Source organism: Amyelois transitella, chromosome 13 (assembly GCF_032362555.1).
Source record: "Amyelois transitella isolate CPQ chromosome 13, ilAmyTran1.1, whole genome shotgun sequence".
NCBI classification, from domain to species: Eukaryota; Metazoa; Arthropoda; class Insecta; order Lepidoptera; family Pyralidae; genus Amyelois; species Amyelois transitella.
Window position 1 is genome coordinate 825,665 of NC_083516.1, and position 25,238 is coordinate 850,902.

Genomic DNA, 25,238 nt, shown 5'->3' on the forward strand with positions numbered 1-25,238 from the left:
TCAAACGTTAAAATATCATCCGCTTAATAAAAACAAATTCACTCCACTTTGCTCTGAATAGCAAACGTTTTTACAAAAAAATATAAATATTATTACACGAGTATTCGCAAATATTGTGGAAGGAAGTAACTCGGTGGAATAGTTTTATCTATAGACTGATACACAGCCAGAAATACATCTTAAAGAAATAGTTATAAGATTCAAAATCGTGTTGTGATGTAATATATTTTTATAACAAGGAAAGAGGTACGTTTTGACAACAATTCTTGACAGTATCTTGTCCCCTGCAATATATGCGTAAGCAACAAGTTTGTTTGCGGTTAGTTTGCCTGTAATATTATTAAAGGCGTTATTTTTTTGCTTGAAAATTTACTTGGTGTTTTTTGGCACTATTAGCCAGGCTTAGGATGTATTTATGGCGAGGCTTTAACAACTTGTTTCTATTCCTGAATCATAATAACATCATTAGCTACTCGTGGCTATCGACACATTTTTTCTCTTCACGCGTTATTTACTGAACTTAAAAATTCAAATTCAAACTTTTATTTGCATAATATATACTTATCTTCATGAAGTTATGCGTACATTTAATTAAGAGCCTGGAGTAGGACGTAGGATTTAAATTCCGGCAAAAATTATAATTCACGTTCTTCATTCTTTGTATATGGCGCTAAATTCGCGCGTGTAGGTGACGCTAAATTCGCGCGGGCGAAGCTAGCCTTATCATATCTAAGAGCTAACTCTTTTCGGCAGAATAATATTCTTTTATTCGCTTCCAGATATAAATCGCGTGAAGTTTCTTACCGATTATCTATTACATACATACATACATACATAAAATCACGCCTCTTTCCCGGAGGGGTAGGCAGAGACTACCTCTTTCCACTTGCCACGATCTCTGCATACTTCTTTCGCTTCGTCCACATTATCTATTAAATTAATAGAATTTCGCTCCCTACTTTAACCGGATTTTACGATCGCTAAGAATGAGTCGAAAGAATGGAGTTAAGTCGCTTGTTTAATACCTGTTCACTAGCGCGAAAATCTTTGAAAATTTTGATACTACTGGAAAATTTTGATAACTACTGGAAAATTTTGATAACTACTGATCCGTGCTCATAATATGAAAGTGAACGCGTATTTGTTTGTTTGTCTTTCGCGTCAAAACTACTGAACCGATCTAAATGAAATTTTGCATAAATACAGTACGGAGAAGGACATAGAAAACTTTTCACGGGGGTGGAGCCGCGGGCGAATCATAGTACGAAACTGTAAGAAAAAGTAATGGAATTTCCGATCAATCCATCCCTTCCCTATGTCGTAGGAGGTAAATAAGGGAAGATTAGCTAAACCATTGTGTGAAAACCATGATCCAGTGGGTTAAGTTCCGTGTTAAAAAGGTAATACATACGATCGTCACCACTTTCGGGGTAGACAGAACCAACAATCTTGAAAAGACCGTTTTGCTGTGTAGTTTAATGATGGAATTGAGATTCAAATAGTGACTGGTTGCTAGCCCATCGCCTTAAAAATATCCCAAGTTTATCAGCCTATCCCTTGATTGACTTTTACATTCTACACAGGAAAGAAACAGACATAGGTACTATTTATTCAAAATTCAAAAATTTTGAATTTTGACAAAAAAAAAATACAAATGAAACATATTGCTAACTAGTTTTTTTCACGCGGCTCCACCTGCTTGTAGTATTCCAAATGCAAAGGCTACCTTCTACCTACCTACCTACCTCTACTACAAATCATCGAACATGGGCAACAACGCGCGCCTCATATTTTTATAAAAGCAATGTGTATTAGTATACTTGCTATGAAGTTTTTTGCAGGAGATCAATAATGGACCTACACTTCAACACTTCAAGGTACAAGTATTTAGGTAATTTGTTAAGGCTTTATCATTCATGATTCGGACAGAAGTACTAACAGTCATATGCACAAAAAGCTGTTTTTACGATTATAATCCTTTGGGATGGAGGCGTGCTTTCAAATTTGTATGCTTGTATGAATTTCAGTAAAATATATTGGTACTTTTAGATTGATTAAGCCAAGATACTAGACCTATTATTGTGCAAAAACATAACGTTATATTGCGGTCAGTCGGTCAAAGGGTTACATGTGATTTTATTGAGGCAATCCGGAACTATGCAGATGCGGGCATTATTGTCCGCACTAAAGACTTTACGGCGGGCCCAGATGTCCTCAACGCGCAGATTTACAGCGCCTCAATAATAAATTCGATTCCCGCGTCACACGAACATCGCAGCGAAACAATTTATTACAAAATGTAAACAGGAAGAGATTTTCATTTGAAACGCGATTTCCCGATGCTCCCCTCCTTCCCCACACCCCGCCCGGGACATAGACGAAAATACCCAGTTATGATTAATTCCAAATGCGCGCCGCATTGATCAAGACCCAGCTTTTTACTCCAAACTACCCATTTCTCCCCCCCTCTCACCCCCACTCTAGAGCGAGACTAAGCTTGCAACGTCACCCGTCTCTGTCTAAAACAAAGATGCTAAAACTTCTTTCGCTAGTATGAAGATTTTAATTTCATATTTTTGACGAAACGGTTCTAATTTTACTGCACTTTATAATCAAAACGCAACTTTAATACTCACGATTTAAGGTGTAAATTCGCTTGAGAGCGCACCGCACTTGTTTCCATTTTCTAATTCCGAATTAGTTTTCGAAGTGAAAAGATACAGTGCCAAGACTGTGTGCGTTATCATACTTAATTTACACTTTACACAATGAGATTTAGGGTCGAATATCGCTTAGAGATGTGCTCGCAAGAAATAATTCTCCAGTTGTACCCCGAAATTAGTCGAATGAGGAGAAAGGGGTTCATACGAGGGGTGGTTTTAAAAGAAGAAGGCAAAAAGGTGGGGATAGAAAGATGCGCAAAGACTTAGTTGGCGGGGGTGGTAGCGTTATAAAATATATAATTCTATACTTACAATACTTGTAAATACGGTACGCGGAAGTAGGTCGCTCGAATAGGATTGATACTTTATGGGAACGTACTGATGTACTCATGTGAAGTGTTATGACAACCAAATGTGAATATAGACGGACATTCAAAGCATGATATGACACCCAAATGTGGGTTAAGGCGGTGATTTAAAGATTTCAAACAATATTGTTGGACTTTTTGACATCATTAACGATATACAAAAATCACGTATTGTCAGAAGAAGCTGATTGAGACTATGCGTGTCCACTTTCCACGATCCCTGCATACTTATTGATTTTATACGATTTAGGTTTGTATAAATTGAAATTCCCTGGTTATATGTTCCTTTGCTGAGGACTGTGAGAAACTCTAAAAGTGTTATGTGATAACATAAGGCTACGTTTAAATTGTTTAAAAAAAATTTCAATGTATACTTGAGTTTTTTTTGCAAGAATCGTAATTAATAATATTTAAAAACTAATATGATTTGAAGTTCAATATTTTTGTTTTAAATTCCAAAATTTTCCAAAATTATAATAAATATGTACAAAAAATATAAATTAAACCGAGCTCCTCAGAACGGGCAAGAGGTATCGGTCGCGCTACACCGCTACATTCGCTGATATTTAGTCGCGAAACGGGATGTATTATAAAGGCGGTAGTTGTTTAAAATAAGAGCGGGCACGGCGCTGTAGGTGCGGTGGTTAGAGAGTGGGTTTGATTCCAGTTTAAAAAAAATGCGTTCACAATTTATTTAAGTACGAAGTAATTAAAGATTACGAATATAGTATAGTTGTGTACATGAGAGCGTGTACATTGGCCTATGTGCGGTGGTTAAGACGTGGATTCGATTCCAATTTTTCGAATTTTCAGAACTTAAGATGGCGGTTTTTTGTGTAAAGCAAGGAGCGTAGGGGTTGAAAATTTGGTGGTGTTAAGTTTTGTGTATTTAAATTTGGATTTTAGAATAAACACAACTAGATCTACAAATATTTTATAGAAAACTAGCGACCCGCCCCGGCTTCGCACGGGTGCAAAATTTTGTTATTATACATAAAAACCTTCCTCTTGAATCACTCTACCTGTTACAAAAAACCGCATCAAAATCCGTTGCGTAATTTTAAAGATTTAAGCATACAGACAAACAGACTAAAATAGCTACTTTGTTTTATACTATGTAGTGATATTGAGATAAAACGTTTGTTTTCAAATAAGAGAGTCGGCGGTCGTATCGGTAAGGTGCGATTAAAAATGCGTATGCGCATAGAGGCACAAATCCTACTAAGGCCAAGTACCAATGTATCTGTTGATACTCCATGCTCTTACGGTGAGGGAAAACATCGTCGGGAAACCTGTTCATTCAAGCAACTGAATAACTATAAATGATCCAATAGTGGTTAAGTACTCCTGCAAAGGTTGGGGATGTCTGTTAGAAGTCATGCATACATACATGACTGTAATCACGTCTATATCCCTTGCCGGGTAGACAGAGCCAACAGTCTTAAAAAGACTAAGAAAATAGGCCACGTTAATTATTTGGCTTAAAGAAAGAATTTAGATTCGAATAGGGTCATAGTGGTTGCTAGCCATTCGCCTAAAAGAAGAATCCCAAGTTAGCCTATCCCTTAGTGGCCCCTTACGACATCCATGGGAAAGAGATGGAGTGGTCCTATATTAGAGGTATATACTAGACGCCGCCCGCGACTTCGTCCGCATGGAAACCGAATTTCATCGTAATCGGTTCAGTAGTATTTGCGTGAAAGAGTAACAAACATCCATACTGACATACTCACAAACTTTCGCACTTATAATATTAGTAGAATAAATATTATCTATCTATAAATGTTATCTAGGAGTGAAGCTACCTATGTTTTATCCGCTCATTTCGCGTGGTTCTTAGTAAAAAGTTGTACGGGGCGCACTAGCCTACGCCTCGTTCGTAGCTCGTAGCACCGTAGGCCTCGCTACGCCGTAGCAGGGCTGCTACGACATAATCGAATTGGTGTATATTTTAGTAGTTGTTAAGATTTTTCGGGTTTTGCATGGATTTTTTTTCTTTTGTGGTTTTAGTGGACTGTGCTTTGTAATAAGTAAAGAATTCTTTTTATAATACTACTTAAAATTTATAATTAACTCATAAACATTTCTTTTTTTGAAACACAAAACATGATTTTATTAGTTTGTCTAATATTTAAAAAAAGTGGTTTTTATAGTAAAAACAACAACTTTTTCTAATATAAGTTCATAAAGGTTTGAATGAATATATGTATATTTCGTTAGCTGTTTGCCTCAAAATTACGGCTAACTGAAGATGTTAATTTCCTAAAAAAAACTTCATTTTCACTATATATAACATTGTAATATTTTTAACACACATAAATAAATAATAATTATATACGTCACCAATTACACAGATTGAGTTAGCCTCGAAGTAAGTTCGAGACTTGTGTTACGAGATACTAACTCAACGGTACTATATTTTATAATAAATACTTAAATACTTATACAAATAAACATCCAGGCCAATAAGAAAAAGTTCTTTTCTCATCATGCCCTGGTCGGGATTCGAACCCGGGACCTCCGGTGTCACAGACAAGCGTACTACCGTTGGGCCACAGAGGACGTCAAAAAATTGCAGAACAAATATTCAACCAACTTATCATTTAAATCTTCAAATCAAGAAGTTTCGAATCACCCTCACTATTATTCACCTTTGAATTTCCGTTTTAATCTCACAAAGGCCCCCTAAAAACTTAAAAGTTCATTAGCCCTGCCAACCCTACTATCTTGCACGTTCCTAAGACGCCCCCCCCCACTCACCCCCCCGCGGAGGGGGGACGCGGAAATATGAAGGGTGCCTCATTTATCAATACAGCGACTGTTTCTTTTTGTGGAATTGATTATAAGAATATTGATGTGGTGTCTTGAAAGTTGGGAAGGAGGGGGTAATGTTTTGATTAGGGTTTTTGATCTTGTAAGTCGTGTGGTGTGGCAGGGTGGTATGCGTTCTGTGTAAGCAGAGATGGAATTTAGTGTCAGAGCGAATTTTAAATATATATTTTAAAGATAATGGCGTGCGCCGTGTAGGAATTTTGATTACGACCACTCTGTCTTTCCGTGTTGCGGCCTCGCAATGATCACTGGACACGTCTATATCCCTTGCGGGGTAGACAGGCCCAACATTCATCGAATACTGATAGGCTACGCTCAGCATTTCATGATAGAATTGAGATTCAAATAGTGACAGTTTGCTAGCCCATCGCCTAAAAGAAGAATCACAAATTAATAATCATATCCCTTAGTCGCCTTTTACCACATCCATGGAAACGAGATGGAGCGGTCCTATTCTTTTTTTTTATTGGTGCCGGGAACCACACGGCACCAATATTTTTTTTTTAATATTACTAATGCTAATTAAAAATACTAATATATGTTTTCAAAGAACATAATTTTTGCATGTACGTAGAGATAGATATACATATATACACGCGCTCTTCAAATCACGTCATTTGATTATATTATCCGCGCGCACTACCCCTCGCAAAGTCAACATCTCTAAACAAAACTCCCTAAGAAATCCAGCAACAAACTTTATTCCCCTTCTTTAATATGCGTACATTAATTTTCTTGTGCACATACCAACATATATTATACTAACATACCTACATATAGTCACGTCTATAACCCTTGCAGGGTAGATAGAGCGGTCTTGAAATGACTGAAAGGCCGCGCTCAGCTATTTGGCTTAATGATAGAATTGAGATTTAAATAGTGACAGATTGCTAACCCATCGCCTAAAAGAGAATCCAAAATTTGTAAGCCTATCCCTTATTCGTCTTTTACGACATCCATGGGAAAAAGATAGAGTGGTCCTATTCTTTATTGTATTGGTGCCGGGAACCACACGGCACTTACTACTTACAATAACTAAATATACAGGATACAGATAACAGTTTACTGATGATGTTGCATGATGATTGATGAATTTGGATGAAGCAAAAGAAGTATGAAGGCACGGGACAATATATAGTATCTACCTACCCAAAGAGTTTGTCCATTTTATTTTCATGAAACATTTTACATATTTTGTATCATTTAGCCTAACAGCTGAACAGCCTATCAGTCTTTCAGGACTGCTGGCTCTCTCTACCCCGCAAGGGATATAGACGTGATTATATGTATGTATGTTTTGTAATAAGGTTTAATTAGTGAGCAACACCTACATATTATAATCATTTGATCCCTTACGGGGTAGCCAGAACCAACTTGAAAAGCACTAGGAATAAGATTTTAATCAAAGTACGGTTGCTCAAAAGACAAATTAAAAACACACTTTTTTTAAAACTCCTTACAGCACATTTACTCTATACATAAAGCCAGTTACACCCCCGAAATCCGGATACGAAACACTAGCGAGAACATCATATAATTCAAAAGTGCTCCGCGCTGCGAACCCGCCAACATTTAGGTTAAAATATAAGATCTTGCATAAGAAAACGGCGAGGGGTGCCACCCTGTATCTCCGTTTTTAGTATTTTAGTAAGTTCGGGGAGAAATTACCCCCCTAAGGGAGACGGGCGCTTAGGGGGATGTTGATGTTTCTTAGTTTTATATTACTCGCGTACTTTATTACTTATTTGTGTTAGTGTGTTGGCATTTTATTGGTGTGGGTTGGAACGTGATCCCCCCCCATGCAGATCGGAATCTTTTTTTTAGTAGGTTCTATAATACGTTTTATAGTTTTTTTTTTCTTAAGTGTAACCGCGGTTGGGTTATCGGCCGGGTGATTTAATTTTGGAACGTTTTTCGGGAGTTTCGCTTATATCCGCCTCGTTACCGGCTGTGCTGTGTGTTCGATGCTTTATTTTATTGGTTTTTCTAGACATCGTGAAGAAATCTGTTTATTCTGGCAATTTGATGTGCAACCATGATCTAATATGGGTTAGGTTCCCTTGGCGTCGTGTAAAAACCAATGATAGCAATGTAATTTAAACTAACTTTTGTTAATCAGGACTGAGACTAAGGTAACGACATAGAAGAAGAAGAATTATTATCAGGACTCTCCTTTATAATAGAGCAATAGTGTCCAAAAATATAAGGCCACGTTCAGCTGGATAGGTGATGCAAAAAGTGACAGGTTGCTAGCTTATGTATATATTGCCTAAAGCAAGACCCAACTTTTAAGTTTATGTATATAAAGTGTTTTAAATTTTTAGTTATGTTAATATAGGTAAGTATATTATAATTATAGTAACATTTTTTCTCCTGGCAACTGAAATTGTCTTAACCGTTCGAACAATAATATCAACAATAAAAATACTTCTCCTATCTAGGTGCATAAGAGATAAAATTCTGAGAATTCTTATGTGAAATAATTCTTAATTTCGTTTATAATTTCTTAAATTTTTATAGGAACATCAAAAAATGTGTTGTTTTTGAGAATCTTGTTTGTTAAATATTTTGATTATGACCTTTCAATTTGTTTTGTATTAGGTATTATCTCCGTTCATTGAGGAAATTCGTCTTTATATGAAGGTTATTTTTGATGTTGTACGAAACATGTACGGTATTTTTATTTTATAATTATATATGTAATTAATGAATGAACCAACCAACCAATTTATCCTATACACATTTGATTAATAAAATATGTATATTGTTGTTAGTAATTTGTAATCTGAAACTGTAGCATGCACAATCAGATTATTTGTCTCGTCAAAAAATTGTCCCGTTGGTCATAAAAAAAAGAATAGCGTCCGAACAAAATGGCCCACCGCAGGAGCCGTAGTAAAAAAGAAAAAAAAATGGATAACCCTGAAACGGTGCCGGTAAAAAATCCACCGAGTTTTTTCCGATCTTTATTTGCTTTTACGAGCAACTAGTGAAAACGAAAGTGGCTGAAAAAAATACGTCACTATTTCTATCGCGCGGGGCGCGAAAAAAAAAGAAAAAAATCGGCGAATGGCCGCCGAGAGCGAGAGTTCTATTTTCGAACAGGGCGCGTTTTTTTTTCTGTTTTTTAAATTTTTCGGACATGTGCCGGCGGGAAATTGCGAGCGATCGCCACGGAACGACCCATTGACTGCTTTGGTTACTATTGTAGTATTGTTGATGTCTGCTTTGTCTCTTTTGTTTGTCTATCATGCCAGTGTTAGTCACTGATATTGCCGAATATTTATCTTTTAAAACTTCTTTGAAACATTGGGAATACGTGTTCGATTTTTAATTCGATATGATGATGATGAGTGTGATTTTCAACAAAATAAAGTATTATTTCTTTCTCAGGATATCATAGTTGTTGATCAATAATCAAAGAACTGACAAATTATGGCAGATAAATCTATACTCAAAAAAGATTGATGAATGTGGATGACGCATAAGATGTATAAGATATCGTTTCTGCTTGTCTCTGACTTTATTCATGTAAGTTATGTAATACTCATACTACAAATCCTGAATGACGTAACAATTTTCTATAATAAGACTATATATAAAAGGTAATGGACTTCCCTGGTATCCAATCAACGTGATGCTATAAAAAGCAAATGATTTCATCAGTAAAACAAATTAGTGCATCCCATAGAATAAATATCGGGAGAGGCCGCAAACGAAAATAAATATATAATGAAGCGTTCGCATTTAGTTAAAATGGATGACAAAAAACCGATACGAGACTAGCTTGCGACCTGGCGGTGTTCACCTTTTTTCTTTATTTGAGGGTTTTTACATACATACATACCTACATACTTCTACTCCTCTTTGTATCAGGGATAGCCAATACTTGTTTTTCAGCATTGGATTTGACAAAACCCCTGTGAAAGAAGATGTGGTAACAGGAATACAAAAGGGCATGTTAAGATGGTTTGGTCATATGGAGAGGATGAATGAAAGCAGGTTGAGTAAGCAGATGTACGAGGAGAGTTTAGAAGGAAAGGTCACAGTGGGAAGGCCTAGACGAACGTATCTTGATCAAATTAATTACGTCCTGGCAAAGGGTCAGGTCAAGAGTACCCTAAACCGCCGAGCATACATGAAGTGAGTTATACTCGTAAATGTGGATGAAGCGGAATAAGTATGTAGGGATCGTTGCGAGTAGAAAGATGTGGTCTCTGTCTACTCCTCCGGGAAAAAGACGTGATTTTATGTATGTAAGTATATTATTAAGAGTCTGGATAAGGAACTGGTGCACTTTTTATCCCAGTTAAACGTATTGTTTCCGTGGGATTTGCGAGAAACCTGTATTCTTTTGTAAGTGGCGCTAATATCGCGCGGGCGATGCGGCGTGTGGAAGCTAATGTATGTGTATATGTGTAGTAGTTCGTTGATCCAGTCGAGATCAGCAAGGACATAGGTTCAGTCATCCAGCGTTAGCAATTCTAATGGTGTCTCTGTCATTTCACTTCAAAAAATATTCAGGAAAACGATACCAATGACACTATGATTTTCATAACATGCCATTTTGTGACTTCGATTGCATTACTTTGATAGAGCATACATACATATAATCACGTCTATATCCCTTGCGGGGTAGGCAGGGCCAACAGTCTTGAAAGGCTGATACGCCATGTTCAGCTGTTTGGTTCAATGATCTCAATTCTAAGGTTCATATAGCCACAGGTTGCTTATGCAAGATTGTAAGCTATGTCTGCACCGCAAGGGACATAGACGTCATTATATGCTTCGAAAAAATAAATACAATATTACAATTCAACGCACAGACGGTCAGACAGCCGCAATCATCATGCATTTCCCAAATGAGATCGCTTTATATATGTACGAAGTGAACACAGATTAAAACTGCACATAGAAAAAAGTATATAGTGATAAAAAAGCCACATTTTATTATGAGCCGATCAGCGCTGAGGGGAAATTTCTGTTTGTTTGTATTGGTGTCATTCGGCGGTGTACAGGGTGTTCATTTTTTTTTTAAATGTGTGAATATTTTTAATGCTCTTGTTGCGAAGATAAAAAACATAAATAGTGGTTTATTTTGGTGTTATTCGGCGATGTATATATCCTTTTTTTTGCTTGGGCTAATTTTAATGCTATGGCAGCAAAGAAAAAGAACAAAGTGTGCAGCCATGTTCTTTTTTGCATGTTTGTAATTTTTTTTTTAAGGGCATAACTGACAGTCCATGTTTCTCTATTCTATAGTAAACTTTTAACTTTCTTGCGGCACACCAATGATTTTTTTATGTTAGTTTAAGATTTTAATTTTTTTTTATTGCATTAAGTGTCTATAGCAATTCATATAAGGTAATTTTCTATGTATTGTAGGCAACTTTCTTGTACGCCATAGCAACGGTTGCCATGGATTTTGTTTAGTTAGGAAGAATGTCAAAATAATTTTTATCGACAAATATTTTTATTTCATGTTCAATAATATAGTAATTTTTAACTGATTATTTCTCTCCTCTTTTCTCCTTCTATCTTCTGTAGGCATAACTCACTTCGTAACAATACTTCCTACACTATCTATTTAAAATTTAATTTTTAAAGATTGATTTTTAAGACACGAGGTAACAACCACTGTCTCTGGAGAGGAGTCCGGAGCTTTTTTTGCATTTTCCACTTGCATCTCCAGCCTAAATCGTAATATAGCATGATTGTTTTGCCAGTTATGTTTAGTCAGTCAGTCATTCAGGTAAAGTCAACAGCACATTGACCTACCACAATTCACAAAAAAAAATCACCTTAATTACCGCGTCGTAGATAACTATGCGGGTAACTTGATATGCCGTTGACTGTACCTACAAAATATGTATCAAAAAAAGTAAAAAAATATTCTATTTTCAAATGAAAATATAAATTCCAATTTTAAATAACGAGAACAATATTTAAATAACAAACGAAACATCAGCCTGTATAGCAAGTGCATGTGTGGATCCACAAATGCATGTCTCACACACATACACACACACACACCGTTGTGTGTAACGAGGTCACACGCACACATGTACACGGTGACGCAACCGACTGCGTTGGAAAGTTGCGTGCTGTTTTTTTTTTTTTTGTATTAATAAATCATTTTTAGAGGTTTCTTATTGACGTTTTATGTATTTCGGCCATCATCCTACAAATGCGCTTTCATTAATGATATTGACAGTTCGAATGTAGGTAATCTAATTGATTATTTCAATGTCTTGCTTAATTTTCTTTTATGGCTATTGATATTGTTTTTAAAATGTATGAGTATGTAAGCCTATCCCTTAGTCGCCTTTTACGACATCCATAGGAAAGGTATCCAATCTATGATAAGACCATTGCATATTTTACCCATGGATGTCGTAAAAGGCGACTTCTTATAAACTTTGGATTCTTCTTGTTGGCAATGGCATACCAACCAGTTCTTATTTGAATTTCAACTACATCGTCAAACCGTGCAGTTAAACATGGCTTTACAGTATGTGTGCTCTGTCTACCCCGCAAGGGATATAGACGTGATTATATGCACATATGTGTTATTGAACATTAAAATTATAAAATCAAAAGGGCCTAACAACCATAATCATTAACTAGAAACAGGAAACGTCAACTAGTAATGAAACAAGAATTAAAAATAACTATATCTTCAAAATTGCTCCCCGGGGCGCCACCATATCGGTAAAGACGACTGACATTTACCATTTCAATGCGGTTATGGTATACATACATACATATAGTCACGTCTATAACCCTTGCGGGTAAGACAGAGCCAACAGTCTGATGAAAAGACTGATATGCCATATTCAACTTTTTGGCTTGATGATAGAATTGGGATTCAAATAGTGACAGGTTGCAAGTCCATCGCCTAAAAGAAGAATCCCAAGTTTCAAATACCTTAGTCGCCTTTTACGACATCCTTGGCAAAGGGAAAGAGTAGTGTTATTCTTTATTGTTGCCGGGAACCACACGGCAAATAGTTATGGTATAATTTTTGTGAATTAGTATTAACGACATCTTTTTGTCAATTTATAACACGAAGATTTTGTTTTTGTTAATTTCTGCCGTGATCATAATAATTATTCTTCCTCCTGGCTTTAGTCCCGGTTGCATCCTCACTTATCTGGAAAGGAGCTCGGGGTATGCCTTCGACCATGGATCCTGGATTGGGTGAGTCAGGTTTTTACACGAAGCGACTCCCGTCTGACTTCCGCAACCTTTGCAGGTAAATCTAACCCGTATTTCATCCATGGTTACGCATCCAGTTGCCTGAATGTGCAGGTTTCCTCACGATGTTTCCTCACCGTAAGATCTTAATAAGTATACCACTACATAATTATAAAGTGTGTATGTATGTATGTGCTAATCTCGTTAAGTTATTGACGGCTTCTTTTGCTGTTTGTAATGTTGGAAAGAGAATTATCTGAGGAAGGTTTATATGTATAAATGATGGATGTCGTCCCATGTCCCATGGATGTCGTAAAAGGCGACTAAGGGATAGGCTTATAAACTTGGGATTCTTCTTTAAGGCGACCGACTAGCACTATTTGAATCTCAATTTTATCATTAAGCCAAACAGCTGAACGTGGCCTATCAGTCTTTTCAGGACTGTTGGCTCTGTCAACCCCGCAAGGGATATAGACGTGACCGTATGTATGTATGTATATTTTTTTTCTTAGAAACCGTTTTAGCGATCAGTTTTACCCGGAACTCCCAAGCAGGACGACCTGAATATTACGGTTGGAGCTTTCACATGTATGTATGTATGTATACCTAAGGTGATCTGTCAAACACAAGCTTTAAGTTGCGACCGGGACTTAACGGTACATGCTTAAATTGATTTGTGAAGGCGGAGGGAGAAACGTGTTACTTTTTAACCGCTTTATACATGTGCCGTGTGGTTCCCGGCACCAGTAGAAAAAAGAATAGGACCACTCCATCTCTTTGCCGTGGATGGAGTAAAAGGGATAAGCGACTAAGGGATAGGCTTACATACTTGGGATTCTTTTTTTAGGCGATCGGCTAGCAACCTGTTACTATTTGAATCTCAATTCCTTCATTAAGCTAAATAGCTGAACGTGGCCGATCAGTCTTTTCATGACTGTTGGCTCTGTCTACCCCACAAACGATATATAGGTGACCATTTAAACATAAAAAGTTGGTTTTCAATTTGACCTCTATAGGTGTATGTTTGTCCGCGATTATCTCGCGTTTCGGGGAACCGATTTTGACGCGTTTTACTGGAAAGCGTTTGCTACACTTAGGTAAATAGTTTAGAAATTTAACCGACTTTAAAAACGGTGGATATCGATTGGAGGCGGTTCTCTATTTACAAAAGTTATTTATGATCTTTACGACTGTGGCTGTAAGGGTAATTTAAATTATTTTTTTATAAATTTTAATAAAAAAATTATATTTGTGAAGGCTTTTTAACTTGTGACTTTAATCTCGGCGGTTTGTATCTGAATTCCAACATGGAGTCATACAGTTGGACCTGGTCTTCCAGTCTTGACACTGTTGGCTCTGTCTACCCCGTAAGGAATAAACACATGAATATAAATCAGAATAATATGAGGTGATTTCTCTTGCTAAATCACAGAGGTCAGTAGGTACTCCATAAATATATTAACTAACTATTAATAACAAAAAAAAAATTAAACAAATATAAAAAAATGGAGAAGACTGATGCAGCAAAAGCTATGTAAACTTCCAATGTAGGTACATTAAATTTACGTTTTTAATATGTAACATAAGCTTCACACGTTATATATGTAGTTCTCGACAAAGTAAATAAATCTCGGCCATGCCGCCTATTTAAAAATACAATAATGGCGCGATAAAAACTGGATAGGCGTGTGTGTGATTGCCCAAAAACGCCTATTGGACACGGGCTGCACATTAAAAATCGACAATATGCGCGTCACCATAGCGGGAACATCGAATTTCTATTATTATTTATGTTTAAATGAATAATGATAATTTTGTATTTGATTTTAAATTTTTTCAAGACAGTATACATACATACATATGTATGTATGTATACTGTCTTCTTGTCTGTATGTCTTCGTGTCTGTATAATTACGTCTATATTCCTTGCGGGGTAGACAGAGTCAACAGTCTTGAAAAGACTGATATGCCACGTTCAGCTGTATGGCTTAATGATAATAGTGACAGGTTACTAGCCCATTGCCTAAAGGAAGCATCCCAAGTTTATAAGCGTACCCCTAAGTCGCCTTTCAGTCGGTAAATTGTTAATTCAATTATAAAAACTAACATGAAAACAAATTAAAGGCGAAATGTTGAAGACAAAAATAATGATTATATTGCTCAACAAAAATGCCAATAATAATGCAAGTAATGAATCGTTTTATTACATAAATACCATCTGAGAAGAACCAGTTGCCTTCGACCTTTGTAAAGATAAAACGTCGGTAATAACTGTGGTTTTTCAACTTGCCGCCTCGAATAAGGTCGTGAGGGATAGAGTTAAGAGCACAGATGATTCACTTGTAACTTCGTGTCGATCTTGTTATTTTTTCCAACGAAGGTTAATTCCTATTTTAATCATAATTTTAAAGTGAACGACCATGTCCTCAGTTTGGCCTTAATTTAAGAATAATACAATTCTTCTCCCTGAAATTTCTGCAATGTATTAGCAGCCATAAAACATTTGATTTTATATATATATTTCAGTTGGTAATGTATTAATTACTGACACTGTTAATTAAGAATCATATAAGTAAACATTAATTTCTTAATATCATATACAAAGTTTGTCAAGTATGTCGTTCACTTTCAATGACACTGGTTTGGAAAAAATACGTGTTTTATTCAAATAAATGGTGAAATTCATGACGTAAGATCCATTCAAATTGCATCGGTCGATGTCGTAAAAATTAAAGAAAATACGATATGCCAAAACATAATTTATACATTTAACGCGGGTTCATACAAAATTGTTATCAAGATCGTGTTTTTGTAATTTTATGGGCCACTATTTGGTTACGGGTTATATTACATGAACTAAACGATAGTATTTATGATAATAAATTCCAATTCCAACAAAAATTAAACAATTACAAAATCAAACCAGATTCTCATATAAAAATTCATTTAAATTTGATTGTAATAAAAGTTTTATAACATTAATACATACTTACTTAAAACATTTGAACTACAGACAGTAAATAATTAAGTTCGAAATATTAATCTAGTATCATTTGAATGGGGTAAAGTGTGGTTACAAGCTAAAATTACAGCTAGTTGGCCTCGCGTTGGCATTTCAAAACTTATTAGTCGTTTTTCTACCTCTGACTCAAGATACGACACACTGATTCCTTCAATGCAATTATTATTATGCCTTTTAATTTGTGCTTTTAATCAATTCTCATTTATAATGTCATGATACGTTCATATCTTTCAATATTTAATGTAAATTATTATTAACGGCAGTGATTTAAGGAAATCTTTGCAATAAAAAGTAAAGTTTAGTTGATTTTTGTACCATTTCTACCAATATTGCAAGGAATATTTTGGAAACTTATTTATGATTCTTAAAATTTTAAGTTTTTACTTTTACTACACATTTGACCGTGTATGATTTTTGTCTCTGAAAATACTCTCTTTGTACTTTGCAAAATGATTAATTATCATGTTCATTTAGCACCAGGTATTGCGGTTCATTCCCAGAAAAAAAACGCCCATGTCACTCCCGAAAGTCTATTCTATATTTGTGCCAAAAGTTGCGTGACAACCAGTAATATAGTTTTTTTATTATTTCATTAAAAAAGATTTGTACTTTTAATGTACAAATCTTTTCTCTTTATTAATAATATCACTAAGTACATAACTTTAAATCAAGCAGATACAAGTAATAACGAGCGAAATTAAAATAAAAAGTCATGTTGCATACGTCAGCGACTTAAGAAGCGTGGAATTCTCAGCGCTCACGACTCTCCCCCGCGTTAGGCGAAGAAAAAAAAGCGAAGAGTGTTAGCATGCGTTTATTTTAACAATTGACCCAAATTCGCCACATGTTCGCGCCGCGAGAACGCGCACAATACGGGCGTGTGTGCGTACAGGTTGCTGCGTAAGGTCAGCACAATTTTTTTTTTGATGACACAATTTTAAATGTCACAAGCTAATTTATAGTTAAAAGATAACTGTCAATTATTTGCGAATTTTGTTTTATGGCTAATGTTTCCATTTTATATATATTGCTGTGCCCGAGACTACGTCCATTATTTTGGGCATCATTTCTCAAGGGTGAATAATTTTCTCCGTTTATTTTTTCACATTTTCCATTATTTCTTCGCTCTTAATAGTTGCAGCGTGATTTAATATACCCTAAAGCCTTGCTCGATAAATGGTCTATTCAACACAAAAAGAACTTTTCAATTCGAAGCAGTAGTTCCTGAGATTAGCGCGTTCAAACAAACAAACAATATTGATGTCTCAGTGGCGCAGAAGTAGTGGGCCTGCCTGTGTCACACAAGAACTGGATTCAAATCTGGACCTGGGTATATCATAAAGCTAACTTTTGCCGAATTGCCTCATGATTGATTATCTACTCGTATATAAGATTTTATTCTATCACGTAGAATCGTTAAGTTAATACCTCAATCTTTGTTATATACCAAATTTTATTTCCTGAATTATATAAAAAATATTTGCTAAAAAAGAAAAAAAAATGTTTTTATGCAGATGCTACTGACCAATGACAAGCAATATTGAATTGTGGCGTGGGCGCGTGTGTGCGTTATTCTTTCACACATTTTTGATCACTACATTTTTATTTGCGTGCGCATGTTTGCGTTTGAACGTGTGTATAAGTGTCTCGATGCACTTGTGTGCACTAATTGCGATAGCTACTTCATTTAAATTTCGAATTTCAGCCGAATGTGAAATGGTATAAGTAAGAAAATATTATTTGAGGATTCCTTTTTTTTCATGACTTTTTTTTTATTTTATGATATGACAAATGGCATGCAAGCCTATCTCCTAAAGCGGTATCAGGTATGATTGTTGGTAAAGTTTCCGAATTAATTAACTTTTAATAATAAAGTTAAGAACAAAAATACATTACTTAAATATTTCTTATAGTTTTAATCCAACTTCTCCAATTTATTAGCTAATAAGAAGTAGGTATATAAAACATACGTGTTTGAATTGTCCCCACTTGCAGGTGGCAATATTTGAAAGAGTTGTCGGCCTTGCCGAGTTGATTACTATATGAATGCTATGTCTTTGTTCATTCAATATGATAAAATTGTAAGTATACAATAGTAATTTAATGACCGTGTGTTCTGATTAAATTAATGATACTTTTCTAAATTTTTTACATTATTTATTAAAAATTCCTTTGATCTGTAATTTCTTGCTTAATTGCGAGGTCTATAGCATTATTTGTACAATTACTGAGCATATACTCTTTACTTGAAAAATGAAAACATATTGCACTAATGGAGAAGAGAAGATGGTAACTAACTAACAATTTTTATACTTGAAAAATATAACCAAATAATCGAGATGGGAAATTGAGATCGAATTTTTGTATGTTCGTCATTACGCCAAAACTTTAACTAGTAAAAATTGATACAGGAAAATTTCTCCCCCGATCCCTCTAAGAGGGTAATACCGGAGGTCAGCTTTTGTATATTGAAACTGCCAGAGAACTTTTTAAAAAAAGGCGGGTAAACAGCTAGTTTTTTTAATAATTTATACTAAGCTTATTTAAATACAATTGCCACTTATAAAAATCAACTTCGTTACTAGAGCATGGAAACAGTGCCCTCTTGCAGTTACTCGGGTGTTTCACATCATAAAGTTGTGGAAAGTTGAAACTACCATTCTTTTAGCGCTGCTTTCAAATTGGTGACAAATACATTCAAAAGTCAACATAACACCTTTTTTTTTTCAGATACATCGAGTAACTTGGAAGTATTAAAAAAATAGGCTGTAAATTAATTATATTAAAAAAAATATATAAATTTCTGACAAAATCCATCAAAACAGTTAAATAGACATCCTACTTCTAGATAAAAATCAATTGAAAAAACAAGTTTTTAATTATAACAATAATTATAAAAAAGTAAAAACAGTCGTTATCAGACTTTTACTACCGGACGATTCGATAAACGGTCCATACAACCGGACATTACGGCCTCATTTTTATTTGGCACATAGACAAAAAACACCCTTTTTTACATACCTATCTGACGCACACACCACCATCCATGTACAGCCAAGTATATGGTACATAGTGGCCAGAACGAAAACGGGTGGTGTTCAATAATTAGTGAAATGTTTTAAAACTGAAATTCGAATTTTGAAATGAAGCTTTTATTTGTCTGATTGCGTTCTTTTTTTAATTTGAAATTGGAATGATGTTTTACTAAAATATGCATCTGTTTAGTTTATGTACCTACATAGGTGGACTTTTTGGCGGGAACCCGAACGCCATACCTTTTCTAAAATGTGTGTTACCGTTTGATCGACTAATCATTATTTACAAGTATGGGTTATTGTTTATTATGAGTTCATGAGAATGAGCATGAGTGAGTGTTGGAGAGTATTGCAATAACGGATTAAGCGACTTTTGATGCTGACTCAAAGAGTCCAAGAAAAGGCAAAATAAAGAACTCGTACTCAACCATTATTCTCTACACGGTATATTCTCTAACGAAAACGAACTAAAACTTGACACTGGCAAAAATTTGCTCATGAAGAAGTTACATTGCCATAAGAAAAAAGAAAGAAGTACATAGGTATTTTACTTTTGAATGATATACCTACATCTGAATGAAATATTTTCACCAATACAACTGAATCTTTATTTACTACTTCAATTTTTTTATAATTATTATTTAAACAAATATGTACATTATTATACCAAATTGGCATTATTTACATTTCTTTGCACAAAGATAGTGATGTGCAGTGCATACCTACTATTTGTAAACGCAATCGTCGACTAAAGTACATACAAGGTCAAATCCTATGCCAATAACATGCACCCTCAACGTGAAACTTAGAACAATCCACTTTCGCTTTTAAAGGGCGAAGTCACTCGGCCCTTGGAAAGTATACTCTTGCAAATACCCAGACCAATATTGATTGACCCACCCCGTTCCCTTGCCACGGAAATATCGCTAAGAGAAACCTAAAGTTGTTTGGGACATCTGAGGTCTTCGTGACTGGTCGTTGTAAGGACGAAGGGCTCTTCAAGACTTGTTGAGCTAGACTCGAAGGGCAGAGGGTCGAAAAACTGGATCGCAATGCTTAGACAGTCGGGGCATGTGTGTCTGTATAACATGTTATAGTGTCCGAGTCATTTGTGTTAGCTTCATCGGCTAACGTTGAAATTATAAGGGTCCGATGCGTCGGCAGATGCGTAGATTTTGAGATTGGGCAGTTCTAGAAGTTTATGAAATGTGTGTGTAATTAGGCTATATATTTTTACGTATATACTTAATTATTATCACTTCTCAGTCTTGAAAAGACTGCAAGACTACGTTTAGTTATATGGCTAAAATAACAAAAAAAACATTATTAAGAGTATATTAACTTTCATAAGAGTTTTGCTGCCTGCGAGAGTGTACAGTGAAAATAGCCTCTTATACCCCAAAAGTTACTACAAAACTTTATCAATATCAATCCAGTAGCTTATAATATTATAATTAAATAGATTGAAAATAATATAAAAACTCTACAGTATCAATAACCGTGATTGCGAATAATACCATAGTCGCCTTAAACTTTGTTTACAAAGTGTAACCATACATCAAAATCAAAGCTATGCGAATTAATCGAGGCGAGAATGATGAATTCCGTAGAATTCCAAACGAATTCCACTAAATCGGTCGAATACCGAATAAATAAAATCAAACATGGCTACACGTACGCAACACACGCGGAGTTCTTTTTTTTTAAAAGTTTCTATACCGTTACATTTTATATATGTATTTAAAAATGGATAAGTGGATTTCGTAATAAATGTTCTATTATTTTGTGATTGGAATTGTTATTTGTTTTATATTTTTAAGACTAATTTATTGTTCTTTTTTTGAAATTTGATTGAGCTTAAAATGGGCGATTGTCTTAGAAGTGCATTTTGGGCAACGAATATTATATCATTTTGTTTATAGAAATTCTATTTCATAGAAAAATAGCCATTTAAAATTCGAACGCATTTATAACACTAAGCATACTCTTACTACTTAGGTTTTCTTTTTAAATCACACGTTTGTATTTCTATTGGTCGTGCATAGACTAAACAATTGTAGACATGCTTAATTTACATTTCGGCTCTGATTAGAAATTCCTCGCCTAATCTTTTTACATAATAGGTGCAGGTTGTTTTGTAAGAATAACAATTTGTGAATTTTACCTTCAAATTGACACCTGATTATTTATTTGTTTGCTTTTTTGCTATGGTTAACTGGTAGATGCTATTAGCATTAAGTTCACCTATTGTACCTTTAAGGTTCAATAATGTAATGAGCAAGCAGATTCTGCAATAATTTTTTTGTGAATCTATCTTCCACTTACCTCGTTATTTACTTTTCCTATCTCGTTTAAGCTAAGGTATGACAGCAGATCTATAAAGACATAACGTCTTCCATGCTGGTCTGATAAGGAAGAAAGCACATAGTGTGTACCATCTGCTTCTCTTCTTATGCAGACTGTAAAAGTCAATCAAGGGTAAGGTTATTTAACTAGGAATTCTTCTTTTGACACTATTGGTATCTCAATTCCATTATTAAACCATACAGCTATACATAACCTTGCAATCTATTTCACACTGTCGGCTTTGTCTCCCCGTAAAGGACAAAGACGTGATTATATACAGGAAGCAGTGTATTAACATGAGAAAAAACTTTAATTCAATCAAAACATAACTACATCTAACGACATAGTCTTAACCATTTAATAGTCTTAACATACCTACACAAACCTAATCCTGAACCGATTCAGTTGCACACATGAAATATACACGTACGACGGTCGTATAACAAAACGTTAGTTTATGTGTGCGTATATCCTTCCTTGACCTAGAGACGTCGACTATCGCCCTAGGTCAGGACCACTACATACACACTACACGGGACGTCCAAATATTCAAGACCTCCTTCCCCTCCCTTATACAAGACGCTGTTAACACCACGCGGGGTCTATGAATAGATTTTCCCAGGTCATCTTACACTGGACATGTTGATAGTGACTAGACGAGCTGTAGACGGTAATCTCGGTTATAGCGGTTTGAATTTCGAACGCATTCTAAATTCAAACATTGTTTTGGGACGGGATTAATTTGCGTTTAGTTTAATTGAGGTGTTGTGGTTACTTTAACTGTGTTAGACATTTTGGTTCATTAATTAATAATTTGATTTAATTTAGTTAATTGTCACTTTAAATTATTATCAGTAAATTGATCAATTATAAAGTATTGGTGGAACGGTTTCAAATTGAAATTCAAATATGGATGTCGTAAAAGTCGACTTAGGGATATGCTTATAACCTTGGGATTCTTCTTATAGGCAACCTGTCACTATTTGAATCTCAATTCTATCATCAAGCCAAACAGCTGAACGTGGCCTTTCAGTCTTTTGATGACTGTTGGCTCTATCCACCCCGCAAGGGTTATAGATGTGATTATTTGTTATTTTATAGTAAAAAAAAATATTGAATTTATAAATGAGTTTTTGCCATTTATAAACTCGCTATACGTACAAGTTTAGGCAATAAGCCAGCTACATGTCGCTATCTCTAAAAAGCTTAGAGTATACAACATTTTTAGATATAAACCTTCCTCAGAGAACCCTCTTTTTCCAATATTTCTAATGGTAACAAAATCCGTCCACAACTTTCACAGAGAAACATACACACACACACATAGACACACATACATACATACACTAGGCGACTAAGGGATAGGCTTATAAACTAGGGAATCTTCTTTTAGGCGATGGGCTACCAACCTGTCACAATTTGAGTCTCAATTCTATCATCAAGCCAAATAGCTGAGCGTGGCCTATCAGTCTTCCAGACTGTTGGCTCTGTCTACCCCGCAAGGGATTTAGACGTGATTATATGTATGTATGTTCTCTTTTTTACGTAAGTATAATCTAAACCTTTCGTTCTTTAAATTTTTTGTCGTAAACTTCTTATTCCTCTTAGCGTTCTTGTACCAAATACATTCTCACTCCCCTGAAGAGGATCCTGGGGTTCGTCTTTTTCTATTCCAAACATGGATTAGTTAAATTTAGTTTTTACATAAAGCAACTCGCCTTCAGACCCCCGAATCTTTTGCAAGGGAACCCAAAAAAATCAAATTCAAAATTTTTATTCATTATTATAGGATACTTCATATCGCTTAATAATTGTCAAAACGAACGGTTTAACAACATTGGTTGACGTCAAATAAATTATTTAAAACTAAGTTTACTGCCGCTTCCGAGGCGTCAGTGCAGAAGAAGCGGTAACAACCTATATCGGGTTATGGTAAAAGCTGCACTAGACAAATGTGCATTTTTCCTTAATCGCCCCTCACGACATTAATCGGAAAGCGATGGAGTGGTTGTATTCTTAATCTGTCCAACCCTATAGCCATCAAAGTCGGCTTTCGAAGTACCACAGAGCAAGGCTCCACTGGCTTCTATGCTCTGTGGACGCCATGCCTTTTTCCGTTGACATACATACATATATATATGGTCACGTCTATATCCCTTGCGGGGTAGACAGAGCCAACAGTCTTAAAAAGACTGAAAGCCACGTTCAGCTATTTGGCTTAATGATAGAATTGAGATTCAAATAGTGACTGGTTGCTAGTCGCCATCGCCTAATAAAGAATTACAAGTTTGTAAGCCTATCCCTTAGTTGCCTTTTACAACATCCATGGGAAAGAGATGGGAGTGGTCCTATTCTTTTTTGTATTGGTGCCGGGAACCACACGGCACGGCTTTCCGTTGACAAACGCACACATAGCCAAATATTAGTATGTGTTCCAAAGTCAAGGGTTGGGCAGAAATGCAACGGGGTGAATGACCGCCGAAACGCAGCGCGCGGCAAGGTCACACACACCACTGCACGTGTGGGTACATAGCCGGCCGTGAAATTAGAAATACTAGTGCGGGGCGGATGTCGATAGATTTGTCGATGTTTGTTTTTTTTTTCAAGTGTTAATGGTGTAGGGTGGTGTATTATTTAAACGTACAGATGATGAATTTAATTTATGAATGTTGTAGGTAATTAGGCTTTGTTAATTAGGATTAGTGCTAGTGATGATAATAAGTTCAAAAAATTGCCGCTTGAACCAATATATGTTATGTTAATTAGGTATATTACTGCTAGTTAACTAGATATTTATTATTTTTTATTTAATGAAATGAAGACAATATAATCTTCTACATATGAAATAGGTGAAAGAATTAATATTAGTTTTCCTTTTAGTTTGAATAAATAATAGCAAAGCACCATACATAAAATTCCTTTAAAAACATTTATTCAAATAACTTCTATAATATATGCCTCTTACTCATATATTGAATTAAAGAACTTGATCGGATAATAATCAAGGGTCATATATTATTTTCTAAAGTTACTAACCTTCATAAATATAAACGAAGCCAATTCGATTCAAAATAGAATAATCACCATATAAACTAAGGTAATTACTGGAATTTTAATGTCACACCACCTGAACGAGTCAATAGTTCATCGTACCTCAAATTAAAATAATGCAAATACCCAAATTTGTTTACTACACATAGTCAACGCTGTTCCCAACCCGGCTGAGTTAGTCTACGTTGGCTGAATATTAAAACAAGAACGTACAATGTCAGTTTTGCACAAAACAATCATTTCCTGGCTCTTGAACTATGTTGCATATGCTAAGCATGGCCTTTTAGTATCGATAAGTCGATAAAATATGCTTGTAGGCGCTATTTCGGATTATTGATTTGAAATGTATTAAAATTAAAATGCGAACTCTAAGAATCGGACGATAATACGTAACATTGTCAAGTTAAATTTACAAAAACTGGTCACGTCACCAATACATTTTGGCCAGTTCTGCCGGCCAATTACTGCCACCTGCAAAATACTTTGTATTTTTTTTTATCGGAATGATCAAACATCGACATGAAATTGTAAATTTTGATTGCCAGTGGTTTTTGCACCAATGAAGGCATTTTTAACAATTTCAAAACAATCACATCCAGGAAATGTACGTATAATAATACCAAATATAATAAGCTCTTATTGTTAAAACATTAAATCAAATCAAATTTCAAAACATTACGTAGCTACATTTTAATATTTTAAATAACATCGACTAACATCTACA

The 25,238-nt window shown here is 35.3% G+C and overlaps 1 protein-coding gene across 1 annotated transcript in view; it reads right to left on the bottom strand.

Annotated features, from left to right (window-relative positions):
• LOC106133162 (broad-complex core protein isoforms 1/2/3/4/5) overlaps nt 1–25,238 on the bottom strand; it is a 109,177-nt gene that overhangs the window by 70,180 nt on the left and 13,759 nt on the right. The gene's annotated exons all lie outside the window — the stretch shown is intronic.